This window comes from Petaurus breviceps, unplaced genomic scaffold (genome assembly GCF_028583685.1).
Source record: "Petaurus breviceps papuanus isolate PSGF00001 unplaced genomic scaffold, PetGlider_PUasm1.0 90769, whole genome shotgun sequence".
In the NCBI taxonomy this organism is placed as follows: Eukaryota; Metazoa; Chordata; class Mammalia; order Diprotodontia; family Petauridae; genus Petaurus; species Petaurus breviceps.
Genome location: NW_027187341.1, coordinates 3,344,884 through 3,359,122, shown reverse-complemented (window position 1 = coordinate 3,359,122; position 14,239 = coordinate 3,344,884). Strand labels below are relative to the sequence as shown.

At 35.0% G+C, this 14,239-nt stretch overlaps 1 pseudogene; it reads right to left on the bottom strand.

The window, feature by feature from the left end:
* The window catches only part of LOC138146708 (nucleolin-like), a 32,483-nt pseudogene extending 18,449 nt beyond the window's left edge, over window positions 1–14,034 (bottom strand).
* Window positions 14,035–14,239: the final 205 nt, after the last annotated feature.

Here is a 14,239-nt window from a genome sequence, read left to right as displayed (position 1 = left end):
GTTGATAACAGCAGCAAGGAGCATAGGATTTTTTTTCACTCTTTTCTAGAGATCATAATGTTGTGGCACTCTTTGCACTCCCAAAGGATACTCAATGCAAATTGTGTAAATCATTATGCTAATGAAATGGAAACCAGTTCTCTTGAGCTATTGTTGATGTCATCTCAGTCCTCTTCAGTGGGGGAAAGAAAAAAGGTTGTGAAGGCCAGACACATGGGATACAGCTGAGTAAGGACATAAGTCACATCTCTATTTGGAATCTCCCTCCAGCTTTTTTCTGGTCACAGATTGAGGGAAAATCAGTGTCCTGTATCTTAAATTATACTTTCCTCTCTTATAAATGATCATTACCATTATTATTATTGTTAGCAATAGCTTCCATTTTTATTGGGCTTTATACTTTCACAGTGAGTTCCTTGCAAATAGTAGGTGCTTTGTAAATATTATATAAGTTGAATAAGGACAGTTATGTGAGTGCATATGGAAGATAGTATGAATACCATTTTTTTAAATGAAGAAATGTTAGGATGTATGGCAGATATTGCTAAACTTTTTAAAGATGAGGAAATTGAATGTTTATTAATTAAATTAAAATGATTCAGCAATATAGTATAAGAAAAATTATTAGGCACTGGGGGAGAAACAAAGCTTAAATATGATATGGCTCCTGTTATCATGAAACATAGGATCTTGTAGGGGAATAAGATAAATACATGAAATTGCAATATACCATATTATACGGTAAATGCAAGTAGAGAGTTGTTAAAAAAAGAGGGTTATGTGAAGTTCAAAGAGAAAGGTCATTACACAAAGTAGGTATCATGGGAAGCTTCACAAACAAGGTAGCATGTGAACTGAACTTTTAGAGATTGGTAGGAATTGGACAAGAAAAGAAATGAAAACAAAGCATGAAACCAAAAATCTTGGAGCTAAAAGAAGACAGGGTATATTCTGGGGCAGTGTGGTCTAGTTTACTTGAATTTTATAGTGACTTGAAATGCTTAATATGAGGTAAGAATGGAAAAGCCAGATAATAGAGGACATTTAGTCAACAAGCACTTGTTATAATTCCACTGTATCAGAACTCCTTGCTCTCCAGAAGTGTGGGAAAGATAGTACATGCAAAAACTACGATCAAATAAAATATATACAGGATAAATAGAAGGTAATCTCAGAAGAAAGGCATTAGACTCAAGGAATACTGGCAAAGGTTTCTTGTAGAAGGTTCAATTTTAATTGAGACTTACAGGAAAGCAATAAAGGAGGGAGAGGATTCCAGGGGGAAGGAATAGACAATAAAAATGTCCAGAGCCTGAAGATTTGTTGTCTTGTGTAAGGAACAGCAAGGAGGTCAGTGTCACTGAATTAGAGAATGTGGTATTGGGGAGGTGGGAGGAAGTTGTAACAAACTTGAAAAGTAGGAAGTGTTCATGTTATGAAGTGCTTTAAGAGCTGAAAGAAATTATGTATTTCATCCTGGAGGTGGAAAGGAGCCACAGAAATTTACTGAATGCAAGGTGTGGGTGGTGACATGACTACATTTGCACTTCAGGAAGATCAGTTTGACATCTGGATGGATGGAATTGAGTAGGACTTGAGACATTGAGAATAATGCAGAGGCTATTGGATTAGTCTAAACATGGGGTGATAAAGGTCTGCACCTGAGAGCTGGCAGTGTTGGAGGAGATAAAGGAATATACAGGGGAGATGTTAGAAAAGTAGAAATCACAGGATGGGGATAAGAGAAAGGAGTCAAGGTTGATATATAAGTGCTAAATTAGGGTGACTAGGAGGATAATGTACCTTCAACAGTTGCAGGGAAGTTAGGAAGAAGTGAGCATTTAGGGGAAAAGGTATGCAAAGACATTTGATAAGGAAGAAGAGGAGGAGGAGAAGGAGGAACAGAAAATCCATTAGGGACATTTCACAGCTATGGCAAAGGAGAGAATTTTTAATAAAATATCCATTGAAGGAAATCTCGAAAGATAAAACAGATAATTTTAGAGACATATAATTGATCAGGTAGCACAAATAAAATTAGTACAATTGAGTAAGAAGAAAAGATGTCAGTAAGGATAACTATTTTCTAATTAAATGTTTCTAAATATTGCCTAACATACAAGATAAGTAGGGAGCTAGCTCAAATAAATAGGACCAAAAACATTTCCCAATGGATAATCTTTAATAGATATGAGCAATAATTCTTTGCTAACTATAACAATTGCATGAAGTATAAGTCTAAAACCCTAATAATGATAAAAGAGATGCCTATCAAAGAAACTCTGACATTTCACTTCCCATGTAGAAAATTGGCAAAGATCACAAAAAAATGGGAAAAATCAATACTGAAGGGGTTTTGGAAAGACAAGAACTTTAATAAATAGTTGGTGTAGCTAAGAATTAATTCAATCATCTTGGAAAGAAATTTGGAATTATTCTATGTAAGTAAGCAAAAAAAAAAGATACACATTTTGATTAAGAAATCCCACTGCTAAGTACCCCAATGAGGTCAAATAAAGAAAATCCCATATATTCCAACATACATTTTGTAGTAGCAAAAAAAAGTGGAAAATCAATCAATTGTGGAATAATGCAATGCTATTTTACTGTACAATAACAATAAATATGAAGAATATATAAAGTCAGAGGAAGACATATGAACTAATACAAAAGTAAGCAGAAATAGGAAAATGATGGCTATAATTATGTAAATGTAAAGAACAACAAAAAAGTAAATTTGGGTGTTCACAATGACCTAACTTGGCCCTAAAGAAGATATATAAGTATGCCCTTACCTCTTTTCTTTGTAGAAGTGGGTGACAAAGGGTGAGGAATTCTTTATATGCTGTCTGTATTGGTTGATATATTGGTTTGTTTTGTTGAACTACTTTTTCCACTTTTAAAACTTGCTCATTATGAGTAATATCTCTTTGGAATAAGGAAGAAGTTAGAATATATTGGGAAATAAATGTAATGTATAAGCCAGAATCATAAATAATACTTAAAACTGATAAAGGGAACTTGAATTTTCTAGTTTTTCTCTTACTTTGTTTCATCACTTGGTCAAGAATCATACAGAGTGAGAAGGCATGGATAGGTCATGAACTGAACCAATGGAAGTATTACCTATATTGATTAGTTCAGAGATCCATTAAAAGAATTAACATCTCATGTTTTATTGATCCTTATTATCTCTTTTATAGATTCCTTTCATCCTCTCAACATCTGTCTTCCCTTGGCACTCTACTCATTATTTTCTATATTTTTGTTTAAGGTAACTATTAATGACTCATGGATTCAACATACATATACACACATACATATCCATATATATGATATATACATCTATATATTACAGAATATAAATATATGTGTATATACTATATACATATATGTATGTATATAGCTCCTACCTAGAATTCAAAGTATAACCTCATATCCCCCTAAAGAATACATCTACTTGAATATTTTGCCATCATCTCAGATGTTTCTTTCTTAATGACTATGTCATTTTATGGATGTCATCATATACTTTCTTGCTTAAGACTATCTTGGTTACTCAAGCTTCTTTTATTTTGCCCTTTCCTTCACACTCTATGTATAAAAACAATAATGAAGTTCTATCAATTATTCTTTCAGAATAGTTTTTATATCCATTTTTACTGAGTATTGTCATAACTGACTCTAAAGTTAAATCATACTGAGGTTATTTAAATAGTCTTTAATTTATCTCTCTCCTTCCAGACTCTATTCCTTCCAATTCAAGTCAAGAAGCATTTATAAGTGCTTAATATGTTCGAGACTTTGTTCTATTTTTTTTTTTTGAAGAAGACCTCTGTACATAAGGAGCTCACAATCTAATGAGGGAGAAAACATGAAAAATTTGACAAACAACCAATATATGAAGAAGATAACTTGGAGATGATCTCAAAGCATTAAGAAAAAATGGAAAAGTTTATCCTGCACATATTAATCTGCTAAAAACACTTCAGCATTTTATTTCTTTTTTTTTGCACATACACACACACCTCACCTACCATAACCATACAATCCAATCATTTCCCTTTGACAACAGAGTAAAATACAATTCCTTGGCTTCACGTTAAAAGCTTTAAATAATCTATTCCTACTCTACCTAGACGATTTATCTCCCACTATCCACTCTAATCCTCTGTTCCAACCAGAATTATATCCTTCAGTGTACTCCCCACCAAAAGAAAAAAAGACTGTGGTGGTGAAAAGTAGGACCAGGACTAAGAAGTCCCAGGCTTGAATGCCATTGTGTCTCTGTACATTATTATCTACATGATTTAGAAAGTTATTTTAAGTTTTCTAATCTGTAAAATAGCAATAATAATATTTGTTATCCACCTCTCAGAACTGAAATGAGGAAAACAATTTTTTAAAATGTCCAGCATTACACTTATCCTCCTTCTCCTCATTATTATTATCAGCATTGTTACCATCATCCTCATCATTCGAAACAATGTAGACAAAGGGATAGACATCTGGGACTCAGGTTAGATTACATTTAAGTCCTGGTGCTGATTCATCCTGGCTCTGAGACACTGAGTAAATCTCAGAGCCCCAGGAACTCTTTAAGAGTGTAATTCATAGAGCAGTTGCCCATTTGCAATGAGAGAGGGAATTTTTGTCATTGAGTTGTCCTTATAATGACCTACAAAAATATCACTTTTAATGACATATGAGGCTTGAGCTCAAACTCAAGTGATTAGCCATGTTGCGTGCTTGAGAATTCTGTCCAATGTTGAGAATTCTGTCCAATCCTTTTCTTACTCCCTAATCCTCAAAGTGGGCTTCAAGGTTAAGTTCAACTCTGCCTCTCACATGAGGACTTCTCTGTGGACAATTCCAGCCCATGTTAAGTCCCCTTTCTCTGAACTCCAATAATTCTTATTCTATAAATCATTATTCATTCAAGTACTTATTCATGTTCTATCTTGCTGTTATCAAGGTCATTCCTGTTCAAGTATGTGCTAGACAAGATGACCTTAGAGGTGAGAGTCTGTTATTTTGAAATTCTTATTTAACTGCTATATGTGTGAATGTATGTATGTATACACACGTGTATATATACATACACATACAAATGTATATTATCATATAAATATACATATAAGTGTTTGTATGTGTGTGAGTGAATTCTACAAATTCAATTTAAGAAACATTTATTAAATTCCTACCACGTGTGAGCTGCTATGCTTAGTGGTGTGCTAAGCTGGGTCTTATTACCCTAATTATCTCTTAGAAAGTAAGGGCCACATCTCACTACCCTCCCCACCCCACCCCTGCTTTTGGAGCTCCATTTTGTGCTATGCATATGATGGATGCTGTAGCGGCAAGCACCCCAAGCACGTCCTCAGGGTTTGCTGCCCATACTGGTTCTTAGATCTGCTTTGTTAAAGGAAAGCAACTCAAAATGGGTTAACAAGCTTACTTTAATCAGTCAGACATATATCATTTACCTTGTTCAGAGGAAAAGGTCAGCACCCCAAACTTCAAAGTATACAGGCAGAATTATCAAGACAGAAACAGATCAAGTAGACAGATTTCCAAACTGTCCAACCATTACATCCATACCCAGTCAACATCTGGGTTTCCACATCTGGGCTTTTCAAAGCCGGGGGGGCCCTGGACAACGGCTTCCCAGAATACAGATCAAATCACAGAACACTTCTCAAAGTGAGCCCCCAAAACAAAGCCTCACATCAGGGCTTATATAGCCTTCTCCTGGCTCAGAGAATGTAACAACCTTATTGACCCACTGGCCAATCAAAAAGTATCTACTGAAAAACAAGCCTCCCACCCCAGGCTTCAGGTGCACTTTAGCCTAGGGGCAGGGAAGATCTTCCAAATTTGCATTCCCATTACAGATGCTCAATAGGGGTTTGCTGAATGAATACTCCAGGACTTCTCTGTGCAAGAACTTGTATTCACATATTAAGAGTGGGTATTTCTGACAGGTTCTGCCATACTGGGAAGAACAGGCCTTCAGATGGTTCATTTTTCTGTTGCCAACTGAATAAAAAATCATGCCCACACTGGAGAATCAGGAAGGCAGGAAGAAAGCATCTTTCTTTTTCCTATGCCTTGATGGGTACATTGTTAACACTCTCCTGTATAAAAAGTAGAAAATCAAGCCTATTAACTTCCAGCCACATGGAACTCATGGTAGAAATAGGGTTGTAGCAAGAGATGCAGAAACACAGTCTTGGTCCCTACGCTTCTCACCAGTGACAGCATGAAAGCAATTTACTAGGCATTTAGCCAGTGTTCCCTTCATTCCCACCCCTAGGTGCAGTCATGCTAAATATCTTTGCATAATTCTCCTTTCTATAGGGCTCTCAGTATGAAACAAAAATCAATATGCATGAATAACATAACATTGTCAATATTTTTGATACCATGTAAATCTTTTTCATATTACAACACAGGGGAAAAAGGGGGGCAGAATTTTCCTTGCTGTCTAATAACTCTTAAATAATAAAGTTTACTTTGGATTATTAATCATAAGAATCCTGTTCACACACCTCTACTGTAACACCTTAAATCACATCCCACCTTCTTTTCATTTAGTTGGGATGAAGATGATTTGTATAACCTATTATGATTTATGGTTTTGACATGGAAGTCTCTGAGGACTTAGTTAATACTGAAATCAATAATTCTGATGTTAAAAGGATTTGTGTGTAGGTGTACCTTCCTCTCTCCTCTCCCCCACCCTTTCCCCACTCTTTCTTAAAAGGGCTTTAGACAAGTAAAATCTGGTGCATTAATGAACAATCATGGTTTACAAGCATTTCACTTTTTAAATTTACATTTTTCTTTTATTTTCAGAAGCAACTTGTTACACCTTATCAAAAATAATTTCCTTTAAATATTCTAAATCACAGGGTTGAGATAGATATGAAAAGGTCATCAAGTCCATCTTCTTCTTTGGGAAGAACTGCACCAAAATTTAATGAGAATTGAAAATGTATCCTCTCCAGAGAAACTGTATGAGAGAGACAGATAGATAATACAACTGCCTATAGAAACTAACTACAATTTTTAACAAAACACCAGAAAATATTTCCCTGAATCAAACATGAGACCCTTACATTGCCACTGGTGCCTTCTTGTACTTGTTAGTATTTGGCTTTCCTCTCCATTTCTTTACTAAAACTTATCTTTTCCTCTATGCAACGAGCATTTATTAGACTCTTAGTACATCTTGTAGGCAAAAACTATCCCTGCCCTAAGGACCTAACGTTCTAGACATTCTCTTCCCAAAGTCGTTCATGATGTTCTTATCACTAAATTTTCCCATGAAACTTCCTGGACCTTTCCATAGGATTTGATGCTGAGGATTAACAATTTGGTTTCTTCCTTTAGCTTCCATAATAATGAACTTACAGGGTCCTCTTCCTTTCAGACTACTCTTTGCCTCCTTTTTGTTTCCTTTTCTCCCTCTCACTCTTTGTACATGGGTATCCCCCATGGTCCTGTCCTTGACCTTTTCTTTGTCTCTATAATTTCTTTCTCCCTTTGTGTTAGATCATCCACTTCCATTGCTTCAATTCTCTCTGCTATATACATTGCTTCTAAATCTTCTAGCCCCAACAGTTTCTCAGAGCTCTAGTCCCCATTCTTACTTCCTACTAAATATCTCCATTAGGATATCACACTGTCACTTCAATCTCACCATTTTCAAAACTGAAATCACCATTTTCCCCTCATAAATATGATTCCCATGCTTCCCTAATTTTTACTGACATCATCATGCTCAGAGTGAATTAAACTTATAAGCACAAATCATCTTTGATTCTCCCTCCCATCTACCTCAGTTCAATCAGTGACAGATAAATACAGAGAGAGAAAAAGATGACAGATAGAAATATGATAGATGAGAGATAGCTAGCTAGCTAGATATAGATATTAACACTATGTACCAGTCTCTTTGTTAAGTGCTGAGGTTACATATAAAAACAAATAAGGTCCTCTCTGCTCTCAAGGAGCTAATATTCTAATTAGGGAAGACAAATAAAATACTACTGGAAAGAAAGGGACATAGATTTCTGTACTGGGAACGGTAGCTTGGTTCTCCTTAGATAAAATAAAAGGCTCACCTGGGATCTGGGGAGCCAATAGTTGAACCCTCATTTTTGGTGGGGTCAAAATGAAGCTATACTGAGAAGATTGCAGGAAGCTGCATGGTGGTCCAGTGGCATAGTTTCCAAGATAAGGAAAGGGGCTCTCTCAGCAGGGGCTAAAGGGAAAGAAGTGTATCATTCTACTTTACATTGGCTTGGAACCCAGTGGACTCTACTACTCTACTAACTCCCTTCTATTTCCATCTTTCTTTCACTAAAACTTCTTTTTGTCCAAGTTGTTGGTTTCCCTGCCTCTAGTCTATCCTTTCACTAATCTATCTTCTATATTACCTCCTACAAAATTCTTATGTCATTCTGATAATATTGTCTATTTAAAAAGACAAAGGGGGTTGCCCATTAATTAAATATGAACACTTTGCTCTGGTATTCAAGGCCTTCAACAATATGATTTCAACATGGCTTTCCAACATTATTTCATGTAACACTTCTATATTCCAAAAAAATTAGACCATTTTCCATCTTTTCCTCTTTTCTCATCCTGCTTCCCCCTATATATACATTTTTAAAATGTTGACTCACATACATATAATGTTCAACCCCTCACCCCATCTCTACCTATTTAGTCTCTCCCTTCTTTCATGCCTAAGTCGTGTCAGCTATTCCATATGAGCTTCCCTAATCCTACAGCATGAAAATGTTAATTTCTTTATCTAATTTTCCTAATATATTTGCTAAATCTCTCCTTTGCAGTTATCACATCTTCACTTGTTTGATAGTTACTTGTGTATTTTTAGTACACAAAATCTTTTATTTTTTGGACTCCTTTAAAGAGGTTCTATGTTACATCTATTTTGTATCTTCAAAAAAGGGTGAAGGGGAGGACCTATTTTTACAAAAATATTTATAGCAGCTCTCTTTGTGGTGGTGACTAAGAATGGGAAATTGAAGGGATACTCATTAATTGGATAATTGCTAAATAAGCAGTGGTATATGATTATGATGGAATATAATTGTGCTATAAGAAATGACAAGCAGGATGATTTCAGAAAAAAACCTGGAAGAATTTGTATTAATTGATGCAAAGTGAAGTAAACAGAACCAGGAGAACATTGTACAAAATAACAGCAATACAATACAATAACAAGGAAGAACTGTGACTTAGCTACTCTCAGCAATACAATGATCCAAGACAATCCCAAAGGACTAATGATGAATCATACTATCTGCCTCTGGAAATAGAGACATGATATTGTTTGAATACAGTATAAAGAACTCTATTTTCACCTTCTTTCTTTTATTTGTTTTCTTTTATTCACATCTCCTTGTATGAAATGATTAACATGGAAATATTTTACATGACTGCAGATGTATAACCTCTACCTGATTTCTTTCCATCTCAGGGAGAGGAGAGGAGAGGGAGGGAAGAAGGAATAGAATTTGGAACTCAAAATTTTAAAAAATGTTTAAAATTTGTTTTAACATGTAATTGGAGAAAAAATAAAATTTATTAAATTAAAAACTAAAATTATGAATCTCAATTTATTCCTTTATAAAATTGTAATATTTATAAAATATTAGATGAACTTTAAGGTTCCTTCCTAAAAATCCATGTCTAGTCCTAGCTCCACTATTTTCTAGATATTTAAATATAGGCAAATTTTCTCTGGGAAACTCATTTTCTTCATCTGTAAATTTGGGTTGATAATTTCTTTATGGTCGTAATCATTGTGAATCAAAATTTCAACTATTACCTCTCTGATATTTGTCATCAGATCTTTATCTTCTTTCCTAACCTATCTTCTGAGACCTACACCCATAACATGATACATGGGATACCCTTTCAATAATACCCTTAGACTTTATATGTGGGCAGTATGCACTCTCTGGGCTGGCTTATTCCTTTCAACCTGCTCTTACACCAGCATGTCTAGGTTTCTAATAAAGTAAAATCAACATGCTTTTATACTCCAATTGATTTCAGGTCCTGTGACTAATCTTGTTGTGAAGAAATATAACTATGTCCTCATTCACTAGACCTAGCTCTTAAGTCCCAGTTGAAATTTCTCCTTTAACAAAAATCCTGCCACACATTATGCTGACACATTTATATAGTTAAAGTAGACATTTATTTAACAATGAGGCAAAGGAAATAATAATGTCACAGGTAACAATATATTAAAGTAAATAAATGAATAGAAAAATATATCAATTCACAAAAATATATTTGGATTACAGTCTTCTGTCAATGTTCTCAGTATTATGGGGGATGGAGGGGAAATATAAGGCACATAATTACAGAAACCTAACAAAAAGTCAAAGAAGTGAGGAAATCTCATGTTCTCAGGCTAACACACAACTATAGAACTGTACATTTCACTATTCTCTCCCTGTATCAAGACCCATACATAATAATCCCTTGATGAATCTAAAGTATATCTTGAATAGATGCTTAAATTGCTTAGTTGAGTTGATTCACACTATTTTTGACTAACATCTCACTAACTTTTGACTAACATCTAACATCTCACTAGAAAATACATGTTAACCAAGGTAGTTGATCTGAGTGATTTTTCTGAACTTCTACTTCCAAACTGTTCTCGTGTTCAGATTTTGGTTCTAGTCTTTAATATCATTATTAAAAATTTGAATGAAAGCACAAATATTGTATAAAATTTGGAATGGCATGAAACCAGGAGGTAGAATTAATATCCTTAGTTACAGAGTCCATATCCACACAGATCTCCATAGACCAGAATAATGAGCAAAGTTTAATAAGATCAATTCAGTAGTGGCAAATCTGAAGTTCAGACAGTAGTGCCAATATTTAACTCAATAAGTAAAGGGTGCTAAAGATATATATATAGATCTGAAGCTGTGTAGCAAGGAAATGGGGGGTTCAATGTACTGCTAGCTCCATGAGTTAACAACATATGATGACAAACAAAAAGGACTGTCATCTTAGGTTGAATTAACACAAATGTGGAAGCCTGTTTTTCTTTGCCTTAGTTAGAGAACAGCATGGTACAGTATAATGGATTTGGAGTTAAAGTCTTCAAAGCACAGCTCTACAATTAATTAACATTGTGACCCTGGGCAAGTCAGTCTCTCTTGCCTCAATTTTGCCATCAGCAAATTGGGAGGAATGGACCAGGTCACTTTTACAGTTTAACTATAAGTCTAGAAACTTAAAAATATCTAGAATGATTTCTTCAACTTTAGGCACCACATTTTAGGAAGGAAATTAACATGTAGTCTGCTGTTATCACTAATATGACATGTTTTAATGTCTAAAGTTGCCCAGTTATAATGGAAGCTGTCAGTTCATGTTTTCTTTTAGAGTTGGAATTCTTCTGTGCAATCTGTGAATTTATCTGGTATATATCAGCATGGTATCTAAGTAATTCCACAATCTAATTAGACTAATTATAAATCCGGAAGGGAGAAGGGCAAATATCTCATTTCCTTTTCTAAAACTGATCATTGGTGATGGATTAGTAGATCCACCAACTCACAAACTATTTTTGAGCACTGTGGATGTAATTAGACCAAAAAGCATATGAATAATATTTCATACTTAATTAGCCAATGCCATGTTTAAGGAGTGAAAATTCAACTTAAATGGATCTGGATATTTTATCCATATTTTTTTCTAAATACACATCAATCTATTCTTATCTTTCTTCACTAGGATACATTTTTCAGTTCAGTCTCTTTATTATACATAGAATTTGGACTAAACAATTTCATGGGTCTTGACTCCAAAATATTTGCCCATACAATGATGGCATATTCTACTTGAAAATGATCTTAGAATAAGAATCAAGCTTTATATCTCCATAATACAGACAGCAAATCTGAAGTTACCAAAATGAGGATTCTCACATACTATAACTTCATTATAAAACATCATTGTAAGTCAGTTAATTAGGATTTATTAAGTGCCTACTATGTACAAAGCAATATAATAAGCACTGAAAATGTATAAAAGGCTGAGACTTGGAGGAAGCTATAGAAAGCTAGGAGACAGAGGTGTACAGAAACAGTGTTCCACTTTTGTGTTACAGCCAGTGAAAATGGTTAGTATCAAGAGGTCAAGTATTGTGTACAAGGGACAGCAAGGAGGACAGTGTCACTACATTGAAGAGTATGTAGAAAGGAAAAAGGTATAAGAAGACTGGAAAACTAGAAAGAAGTCAGGAATTAAAAGGTTTTGAAAGCCAAACATAGGATTCATTTTAGATGTTGTAAGCAACAGGGAGACCCTGAAGTTTATTCAATTATAGGGAGATGGGTATGTGTGATAGATAGATAGCAAGCGAGACTGAAGTATGAAGTGACTGGAGGAGGGAGACCAGCTAACAACCTGTTACAATAATCCAGGCTTGAGGTGATAAGACTCTATTCTGGAGTATTTAAGTATCAGAAGAAAGAAGGGAGAACATTAGCTTTTATTTTTTTTTATTTTTATTTTTTGGAGAGGGGAAGGCAAAGCAATGGGAGTTAAGTGACTTGCCCAAGGTCACACAGCTAGTAAGTGTGTCAAGTGTCTCAGGCCAGATTTGAACTCAGGAAAGGGAGAACATTAAAAAAAGGATGTCACGAATGTAAAATAAACAGTAACAGACTGGATAGGAGGATGAGAGAGTAAGGAGTAGAAGTTGGTATCTAGATGACAATCCTGAGTGACTGTGAGGATGGTGGTACTTCCAATAGTAATTTAAAAAGTAAGGAAGAGGAGAGGGTTGTGGAAAACTGATAAGTTCAGTTTTTGTTGAGTTTAAGAGGTCTCTAGGACACCCAATTCAAGATGTCTAAAAGGCAATTGGAGGTGGGAGACTGGAGGTCAGGAAAGAAATTAGGGATGGACAAGTAGATCTGAGAATCATCTACACAGAAAAGATAGTTAAAAACATGGAGTCTGATGAGAATTTTTTTGGAAATAGTATAGAGGGAGAAAAGGAGAGATCCCACAACAGAGACTTGGGCCACCCTCTTCTTAACAGGTATAACATGGATGAAAATCTAGAAAAGGTTACTGAGAAGGGCTGGTTAGAGAAGTAGGAGGAAAAGCAGAAGAAAGTAGGATCATGAAAAATGTAGAAAGAAGGCAGTATTAAAGTGAAGAGGGTGACTAACAGTACCAACAGTTGTGAAAAGGTCAAGAAGAATAAGGAACGAGAAAATGTCTTTATATTTGTCAAATATCATAACATATCAATAACTTTGGAGAGATCAGAATCAACTGAATGATGAGAACATGAGTCATATTACAATGTGTTAAGAAGAGAGTAAGAAGAAAAATTAGTCTTCTCAAGTAGTATAGACAGTGAAAAGGGAAGAAAGATTAGATAACTAGAAGAATATATCAAATAAACTTTTTTTGTTTGTTTTTGTTTTGTTTGAGAATGGAGAAGACAAGGGTATATCTGTAGTCAGTAAAGAAACACCATTAGACAGTGTGATTGAAGGTGGGTGAGAATTAATTAGTGAGAATTATATTAAATAATTAGTGAGAATTAGAGAGAATTAGGAGGGGGTGATAGAGGAAGCAATCTGATAGAGAAGACATAACACAATGTTATCACTTGAGGTTAGTCTTGTTAAGGAGAAGGACCACTTCTTCATATGAAACAAAGATGAAGAAAGGGATGATGGCAGAAGATATCTAAAAGAAAGAGCTCTTACTAAGTGACTTCATTTTTGTTCCTTGTTTCTTTGCTTTGTTTTGTTTTGTTTTTGTTTGTTCAGTGAAACATAACAGTGTTCTTAGATAAGAGGGTGAAAAAAGAAAAGCTGTGATTGGTTTGAAGAGAGATGAACACATTTGAGAAAAAGCACTCTGGAGAGTGGGATAGTGAACCAATTAGGGAGGAATAGAAGTACCTTGCAACAGTGAAGACATAGCTAAGACAGTCAACATTGTTTCTCAATTCTCTCTAGTTTTTGTTCAGCAACATGTATGAGCAAAAGGTTGGTTCATTGATTGCTGTGCTTCATTCCTGAAGAGAACCAAAAAGACATCACTATGCTAGAGTCAAGTTTCAGTGCACCTGACTGTGGCTGATCAGAGCAATACAAGCTCGGAATGCTCCGTCACAGGTCAGGCTATACAAATAACCCATGTG